At 41.1% G+C, this 8538-nt stretch overlaps 1 pseudogene; it reads right to left on the bottom strand.

Annotated features, from left to right (window-relative positions):
- Positions 1-1501: 1501 nt before the first annotated feature.
- Positions 1502-2267, bottom strand: LOC101634851 (annotated as a pseudogene).
- Between the last annotated feature and the right edge of the window lie 6271 nt (positions 2268-8538).

Below are 8538 nucleotides of genomic sequence, written 5' to 3'. Positions count from 1 at the left end.
CTGCGCCACCAGGGAGGGCCAGCACTGAAATTTTTTTAAAAGCTGAGTGCATCTTCCCAGAGTGTTTCATTTTGCAGAATCAACAGTAACCTATCGGCTTGGGGACCAAGTAGGTCTGATCCAGCCCTTTAGAACATTGAAACTAGGTCAGCCTGAAAATCTAACTAGAACTAGACCTCTATAGTTAAGTTTGTATATAAGTTAAATAATATACTGTAATTAAAGTATTGATATTTTAAAATACATTTATTACATTGAATACACATTGAAATACACCCTGGAAAGAAATAATTTCCAAAATATTTTTAAAGTTGTTTCCAGTTGGGTATATAATAATACTTTTTTCTCTTTATACTTTTCAGTACTTTCCAGACTTTTCCAATGAAATATTTTTATTTGCCATCTAAAGAAAAAAATAGAAATAAACACTGATGAAGAATCAAAAAAATAGAAAATTACATCTAGACAAAACAAACCAATGTGAATATACTTAACATTAGCTGGATAGTTATACTTAAATGGTTAACATGGTAAAATGTTTGTATGTGTTTTGCATGATTTTAAAATAATAACATCCAGACACAAAATCCACAAGGCAAGTGCTGCTTTCTACCTGGAGACCTGACCATCTCAGGCACCTTAGAAGGGGGAAGTTGCTAAGTCACGACTGAGTCTCCATTTATTCTGAACCAACAAAGCGCTCTCCTGGTCATGAGCCCAGAAACTACCCTGACATATGCTGTGTTAGTTTTACTTCCCCTTTGCAGCCATTTGGCATTCATCTCTCCCTTTAATCACCTTACTCACCACTGAAGTGGAAAAGTGCACACCTTCCATGTGCACAAGACCACAAGGACCAGCACAAGCTCAGAGCCGTGCTCTAGCGTGTCAGTGTGGCCAGAACAAGGACTGGAATCCACGCCCAGACTTAGCCTCTCACTTCCTCCAAAAAGCCATGCAGACTCCATCTCTCCAGTCCTCGCCATTTCCCAACTCCTTTATCTAGCCAGATAGGTCAAACCAAATGCGGTGGGCGAGCTTTGAGAGGTTGCCTGGACTTCCACTTCCCCTGTATAGGGAAAGCCCCAGAACAGACCCCCGCTCCCACACATTCAGTAGCTGGGACTCTGAAGTAAGAAGGGAGTTGGTAAAAGGTCTGTCTTGTATCTAAAGAGGAAAATTTTACGGGCTTTATTGAACTGCTCAGGGTTTCTAAGAAACAAACTCAACTTTAATTGATGTTTTAGATCAACTCTACCCAGAGTTAGCAATCAAGCAAAATTCAGTGCTCCTTTTTTTTGTTTACAAGTTTTATTAAAATAATAATAATAATAATAATGTGACAGGAAATTAGGATGTCCATGAAGAGTATTCAACTGCACAGAAATAACAAGGGCCCATTTCAACTGGTAAGGTCCTGTCTTCCCACTACACAAGTTAAAAAAAAAGCTTTCTCAATGTGGGAAAGGACAACTTTTCCTCTTCAATGGTGCCAAATGAGTTAGAAAATCTCTGATTTTGTCAATTTGTCCTTTTCTTTCTGTTTTTTGTCTTCTCTCATTCAGCTGAGGCTGCTTCTTCCTTGTGTTTTTTAATCAACTGTTCCACTTCCTTTTGTCTGATGTCTGTCTTTCCATTCTCTTCTCAGTGTGCAATTCCACTTTTCAGCAGTTTACTAACATCCTTGGTCTTTTTTAGAACTTTAATGGCTAAAGCCAGTGCTGACTTCAAACTCATTTTTCCCTCTTTGCAGTCTTGTTTCACTACTGCCACAGCTGCAGCGCTATTATTTGCATGTGGCTTTCCACCCCTATTATTTCCCCTCAGATCACTCTGATAGAGCCGAAAGCCACAGCACTTATACCAGTCAATGGTACAATAATGAAACCCCCAAGGGACTTTTCCCTGCAAGTTGCATATGAGCTTGTTTGACATCACACAGTGCTGTAACCAAATGCTCACAAGGAAACGCCTGCCGATGCTGTACTACATGCCTCTGACACTGGGCCTCAGGTCACTTGTCAGAACATTTGCATCAGAAGTCACACCTGCCACACTGCAAAACTCATCCTCACTGAATTTATAAGTTCTTCTGGAAAATAAAAATGTCATCAAGAAGCTTGTGTATGTTGCCTCTCTGGGGTAAACAAAACACTATGACTTGCAAAAATCCCCACAAGACCAGTTGTTTCCATGGCGTGTTAGACTTGGCACAGCAACCTTCTGGGGGAAAATGTAGGGGTCCTGGAGTCATATCTTCCAGACATGTCTTATCTGAATTTTATGAAATGCTGGAGGGAAGACATTGAAGAGAAACTCTGAGAGAGAAAAACTGAGTATCCACTGTGAATGTGCTCCACCCTACCACATTAGTTTTTTAACAGGGCAAAGTTTTAGAAACTCAGATTTACATAAAAATGAAGAAAACATAATAAATTCTTCTTTTTGGAGAGGCACAACAATTGAAAAGTATGGATTGTAGAAGTGAATGATGGCCAAAAAATCACCTTGAAACATTAAAAAAATGCAATTATTGATTATTACTATGATTATCATCAATTGAGACCTAGTAAGTCTCAAACTGCTTCAGGTCCTTTTTGTACACAACAGTCAGTGTTCAAAATAACCATGAGCCAGCTCTTACTGATACACTTGATGGAATCGTACCATCCCAGCCAGGTTATTGTCTCATGCCCAAGAAGACTGAGGACAGGGACCATGAGGAGTGAGTTTAGAGAGTTTAAGCGACAGGAAAGCTCTCTGCCATAGGGAGAGGGCCCAAAATGGCTACCACTGAAGAGCTCATGTCCGCGGTCTTTTTTACTAAATATATGGGGAGGCATCTTGCTAGGCAATGTTGAAGGCACACAGAGAGGCAGCTTGCTAAAGATTAACACATTCAACTCAGAATGTGGGACCACTGTCCCTACTTCTACTCTCTTCTTACGAGACATTTTAGGCCACTCCTGTTTGAGGCACAGGGCTACTTTTCTTTCCACTATCTGTGGGGGCTTTGCACCATCTGCCTAACCAGAATCTATCTCATTATTATCCCCATTTCACAAATGAATAAATGAAGGCTCAGGGAGGCTTAGTATCTTACCCAACTGAGATCATTAACTGTTTCTCTGGGCTTAGCACTGAAAGCCCTGTCCTCTGAAAAACTCCTCAGCACCCAGAAATTTTGAACAGCTGACTACCTGATGCCAAGGCTATAAAGCTAATAGTAAAGCAAGGTTTCTGATGAGGGTTTGTGTGCTCCACACCTTACTATTTGTCTTCTATACCAGTGTGAACCCTTAAAAAGGCAAAATACATACAAACAGTCAATGAAAAGAACAGAATGGAGGGATTTTTTTTAATCACCTAGGAAGTCAAGAAGCTTAATACTTAAACTATGTAGTGTAAAACATAAATCTTTAATTCTCAAGTTTAAAACCGTGTTGGTTGAAAGCAAATCCATTGTAAATGATAGATGGACAGAGGGCAGGGTTGTGGAGACACCAGGCTGGCTGGTCTGTCCTGAATTGACATAGCTGGCCACTCAACACTCTCAGTGCTGTGTGAAGTGTGTGCCCATTTAAGGAGTTCCTGGCTAAGTAGGCTATAGTGAGGTGCCACCTGGATAGGGAGAGAGAGACACACAGGACCCCCAACATGCTGTCTGAGGTGAAATCCTAGATCCCTCCAGTGGTGGCAGCCAAAAGCTACCCAGAATTCACTGAGATGGGGGTTGTGTCAAGGCTCTTTCCATTTGAGCAGAACTGCTCAGTTGGGGCTCCCCAAACACTGTCAAGAGTCTGAGTCAGTGCCAGCAACTCTTGAGAAGTTCCCCATTCCTTTCTGGTCTCAAGAGACGGTGGATGTGAGCTGCTCACTCTGGTCTCAGATTCTGAACAGTCCAGGCTTTCCCTATTATCAAAGCTGCCACCCTTTGCCTTTGTTGACAATAAAAAAATCTTATTTATTTTGTTCAACAGGCCAACTTGAATTTCTCCCAAAGTATGCTTTGAAAGGTAAAATATCAAACATATTAAGCATGTAAAGACCTTGCCGCCCACACTTATTACCCAAGGAAGGATGGTTGCCATAGCAATGACTCTGGTAAAGAGATGGAGTCTGGCTGAAGGGTGAATAAAATGCCAGAACAGGACGCAGACTGCCTAGCTAGTCAGCCCTTTTGGTCCTGGAAGTGTTTACACAAGCCTTAGGAGTTAAATCATAATTAAGAGACAGTGAGAGAAACAAAAATTTCCAACTGCCAACAAACATATTGAGAGTTGGGATGGCTTTCAGAATGTGGGCGGAGATATTTGGGGAGTTGGCACTGAGCACCAGTAGCTGTCTTTCCCTGATGGCTCACAGAACCTCCCATCAGGAACTGTACAGCAACCAGTCTGTCCATCTGCAGAGGGACTCAGACTATTGGGCAAGCCCCCAACGGAGGGCTCACAGAGAGCTGGCATCAGAACTACCCTTCACCCCGTTGGGCAACATATTCCAAGAGTCTACCTAGCTCAACCCCTGTGATCCAGTAGTCCCATTTCCGGAACTCTGCCTGAAGGAAGCCACCCTGATTTAAGTCTGTGCTATCTATTCCTCCATACTAGGCCCTATTCCTAGATCAAGGGATAAGTGGTAATGGGATTAATCAATTAATAAAGGCTTATTCCTTTATGAGTAATTGGTTTAGAAGTGAAGCATATGATTCAGTTTTGACTACTGGTCATACAGGAAAGTCTAGTTATTAATGAGAAGACAGCTTTATTCCCCTAACACAAAGATTCATCATGACTAGCTGTGATGACTGGAAGCACTGCAACTGTGTAGCTGCCCATCAGAAGATGAAGCCTGTGCATGAGGCACACACAATAAAAGCCTCAGGAAATGGAGTCAGACTCTAGTATATTCCTCACCAACAGATATCCTATCTCTGAACATATTATGTGTTAATCAACTTCTGTATTGCCTAACGTGGTTTTAGTCAGGATTTCCTGTCGTATTACTTTAAGCCAACGCATTCTAGTCAAGACAAACATGGACACCCAAGCCAGTTTGTCATCTGAGAACATGTAAGAAAGCAGATCCCACAGAAATGTCCAGTGTGCCAAGGGGGGTGGGGTGGGGGGCTGGTGGACTTGGGGAGCATATGGCTGAAGAACACCATATCACAAAGGAAGAAAAGAACAAGTTTACTTCAAAAATGAGTAGGGATGATTCTAGATGCCATGTTATGGTTGTCATTTGAATGATCCTCTATTCTTGTGTGCAGAGACTTTTGACAAGAGCATTGCAGAAAGAAGCAAAAAACCATAGTGACCACTTCACTAAAATTTCCACGAATACTAAAGGTGCAGTATTTGTGTTGCCACAACCTGGACACATTGGGGTACTAGATTGAAACTTCTTGGGTACAGGAGGAGGAATTTCTTCATCTTGGATACTAAATGAGCACAAAAGTCTCCCTGCTTAGAATGAGCAATGAAGAGTTGGATTTTAAATGTGAACTCAGACTGATTCCAACTGACTGAGTAGGAGTTAGGCAGGAAAGAACGTCTCTCATGGAACTAGCTGGGGACTGGCAGCACACTTGCTGCACAAAAACCCTCCTGAACCCCTCCAAGCTGGGCCTTAGCCAATCACTCCCTGCCTCACAGTGAGGCAGGGTTATCAACTTGGAGTGGTGTTGGGTTCAGAGAACAGGGTCCTTGGCTTACCTCTGGGAAAAGTTTCACCAGAGTTCCCCTTTCAGCTACATGCTGTGAGTTTCCCCATGAGGCAGAAGCATTCATTTATATCCAAAGGGGCAGGTTTATAGCATTTTTTTTTTTAAAGAAAGGCCAGAAAAGGATGCTTGCACAAACACAAATGTGCAGAAAGGACTGCATTTGGAAGGGCCATGCTTGTCAAAAGAGGTCCTGCCTGACACATAGGTGGGCAGTGTTGGGAGGAGAGCTGGCCCTCGCTGGGACAGAGATTGCCCTGATCTAGTCATCCACTCTTTGGGAGGGGCTCATTCCTTCATTGAATTGTTATCTATTGTTAAATTAACTACATCTAGAGTCTGACTTAGGTTGATTTGTAAGGACCAGTGATTTTCTACAACGGCCCTCCACCTCCACTCCAGAGACTGTCTGTAACACTCAGATACTTGCTATGGCAGTTGGGGCCTATGCATTTTTCATACTGAGTCAACAACTGTGTTCATCATTTCTACCTTACCTCCAGTTCCTGGCTTTGTGATACCTCTATCCTAAATTTCCTACTCTCCTTCATCACCTCCAACACCCCATGTCTACTCTTAAAAAGGAGTACTCTTAAAAAAATGTTCTCAGACATTATTGAACAATCCACAAACCCCAGAGATATCATCACATTTGTTGTCCTCTGTCCATTAGGGTACTTAACAATACTCAATTATTGCTATTTCTTAAAGAGCAACAGCACTCTACCTAGTGAGTTTTACTTCAAAATTTTAATACTGGTATTATTTTAGAACTATTCTTGTTTCTCTGCTTCATCCCAAAGATCTTCACCCTGAGTAGCTGTGACATGATGCAAAACTTCTTTGTTCTTTCAGGGATCTTCTGGAGAAGGTCCAATGTTACAATGTCCTTAAGAAACAGGGCCATGGAGAATATTTTGAATTACTTTCAGAGCTACTCAGAGAGTACTTTCTTTGCAACAGATGCCAAGGCAGGTACAGTGATGAAAAAGGAATAGGAAATATCATTTGTTGAGACTTTGCTTGCTGTTCACAGTGCCAGGAACATGCTGGGAAATTTGAAGGGTCTTAGCTCCTTTCATTTCCACAACAGCCTCCCAGAGCATCATTAACACAATTATAACTGAGGAAACTGAGTTTCGTGGAGGTTATATGTTAGTCACTCACCTCATGATTAGTGGGGCTGGGATTTGAATCATGTCTCTGACTCAAAACCCACGGCATATGCACTGGGAGTAGATCCTAATAAGAAGTAAGTTCACAGGAAAGAGGAGGTGGGATCCTGAGATATTTGATGACAGAAAATTTCCTAGCAATAGGTAAGAACATGGGTTATCCTCTCTTAGCATCAGCAGCCCAGTCAGCATGGACTATACTAATACCTACCATGCAAGTTTGTTGTGAAGATTAAAGACCATATGTGTAGAGCGGCTAGTATGTGGTACCATGTTTGTAAAGAATAGCTATTTTTTTCACAGACATGTAAATTACTCTTCAAGGAGGCAGGAGTCATTTTTCTACAAATTCTCAGTATCTGTAGTGGTATTGAGGGAGGCTTAGAGTAAAAAGAAAAGGAAAAAATGGTAAATTAGAATGGAGGCATCACAAGACCAGAAACTGGAGGTAGGGATAGAAATGATTTACATACTTATTAAACCTGCTATAGAAATGAAACATACTTAGGTGCCAACTGCTGCACAAAGTATCAGACCACAATAGAAAGTATCTCAAAACTCAGACCGGTGGGACAGGGAGATGGAGGACCAGTCCTTCTAAATCTACCTAGTCACACCCTAAAAGTGACTAGTTGAATAATAGATAACAATTCCACAAAGGAATGAACACTTCCCCCAAATGAAAAACACTATATCAGTACAATTTCTACATTGGAAAATGAAGCTCTTTTGTCGGTCTGTTTTCTATAGAAGGGCCTCTTACACTTTCTCCTTTTCCTAATCTACCTGTCCTCTTATTAAAGTGTAACCTCGGCCTGTGTCTACACAAACATCTTCCTTCTTGGGTAAACTTGCCATGTGCCTCTGAAAGGGGAACTCTGCTGAAACTTTTCCTAGAGAAAACCCAAACTCACATTCACCCAACCCAAAACCTCATCAAACTGATATCAAAACAGCATGCCTCTGATTTATGGTTTATTTATTTTTTATTATTGCTATTTTCCCCCTTGATTCCTTATTTCTTATTTGGTCCCCCTATATCCCTAATATAAGTGAAACCTGATATTTTTCTTTTTCCTCTGGCTTACTTCACTGAGCATAATCCCTTCCAGCTCCATCCATATTACTGCAAATGGCATGAGTTTATAATTTTTGATTACTGAATAGTATTCCAGTTAGTATAAATACTACATCTTTTGATCCAGTCACTTATTTTTGGGCATTTTGGTTGCTTCCATATCTTACATTTTGCAAATAGTGCTGCAATAAGCATAGTTTGTTCACAGGTGAACAGGTAGTGGGAATTTCACCGGAAATGCACATCAAAGGAAAAAGCATGCGTTGTACAAAACAAGTGAATGAAAAGTACCTGAACAAAAAAGTGTGCATTATGTCATAGAAGTAATTGGCAATGATAATAATAATAATAATAATAATAATAATAATAGCCACAACAAACCCTAAGATACCAGTTATAATTTCATGTTCCTTAGAGGGTATCTCCATCACTGATAGGACTTATCCAAGAGGGAGATGGGTAAGCAAAGAGCAAGAATTTCACGGAATGCTTCTAGATAGTGTAAGAAAGAAACCAGAAGCTCCTCCACCTGTTGAAGCCAACATTAGGAGAAACTCCTG

Source organism: Condylura cristata, unplaced genomic scaffold (genome assembly GCF_000260355.1).
Source record: "Condylura cristata isolate star-nosed mole 26May11 unplaced genomic scaffold, ConCri1.0 scaffold00014, whole genome shotgun sequence".
Lineage (NCBI taxonomy): Eukaryota > Metazoa > Chordata > Mammalia > Eulipotyphla > Talpidae > Condylura > Condylura cristata.
Note: the sequence above shows the minus strand (reverse complement) of the source record. Positions and strands in the feature narration are given on the sequence as shown.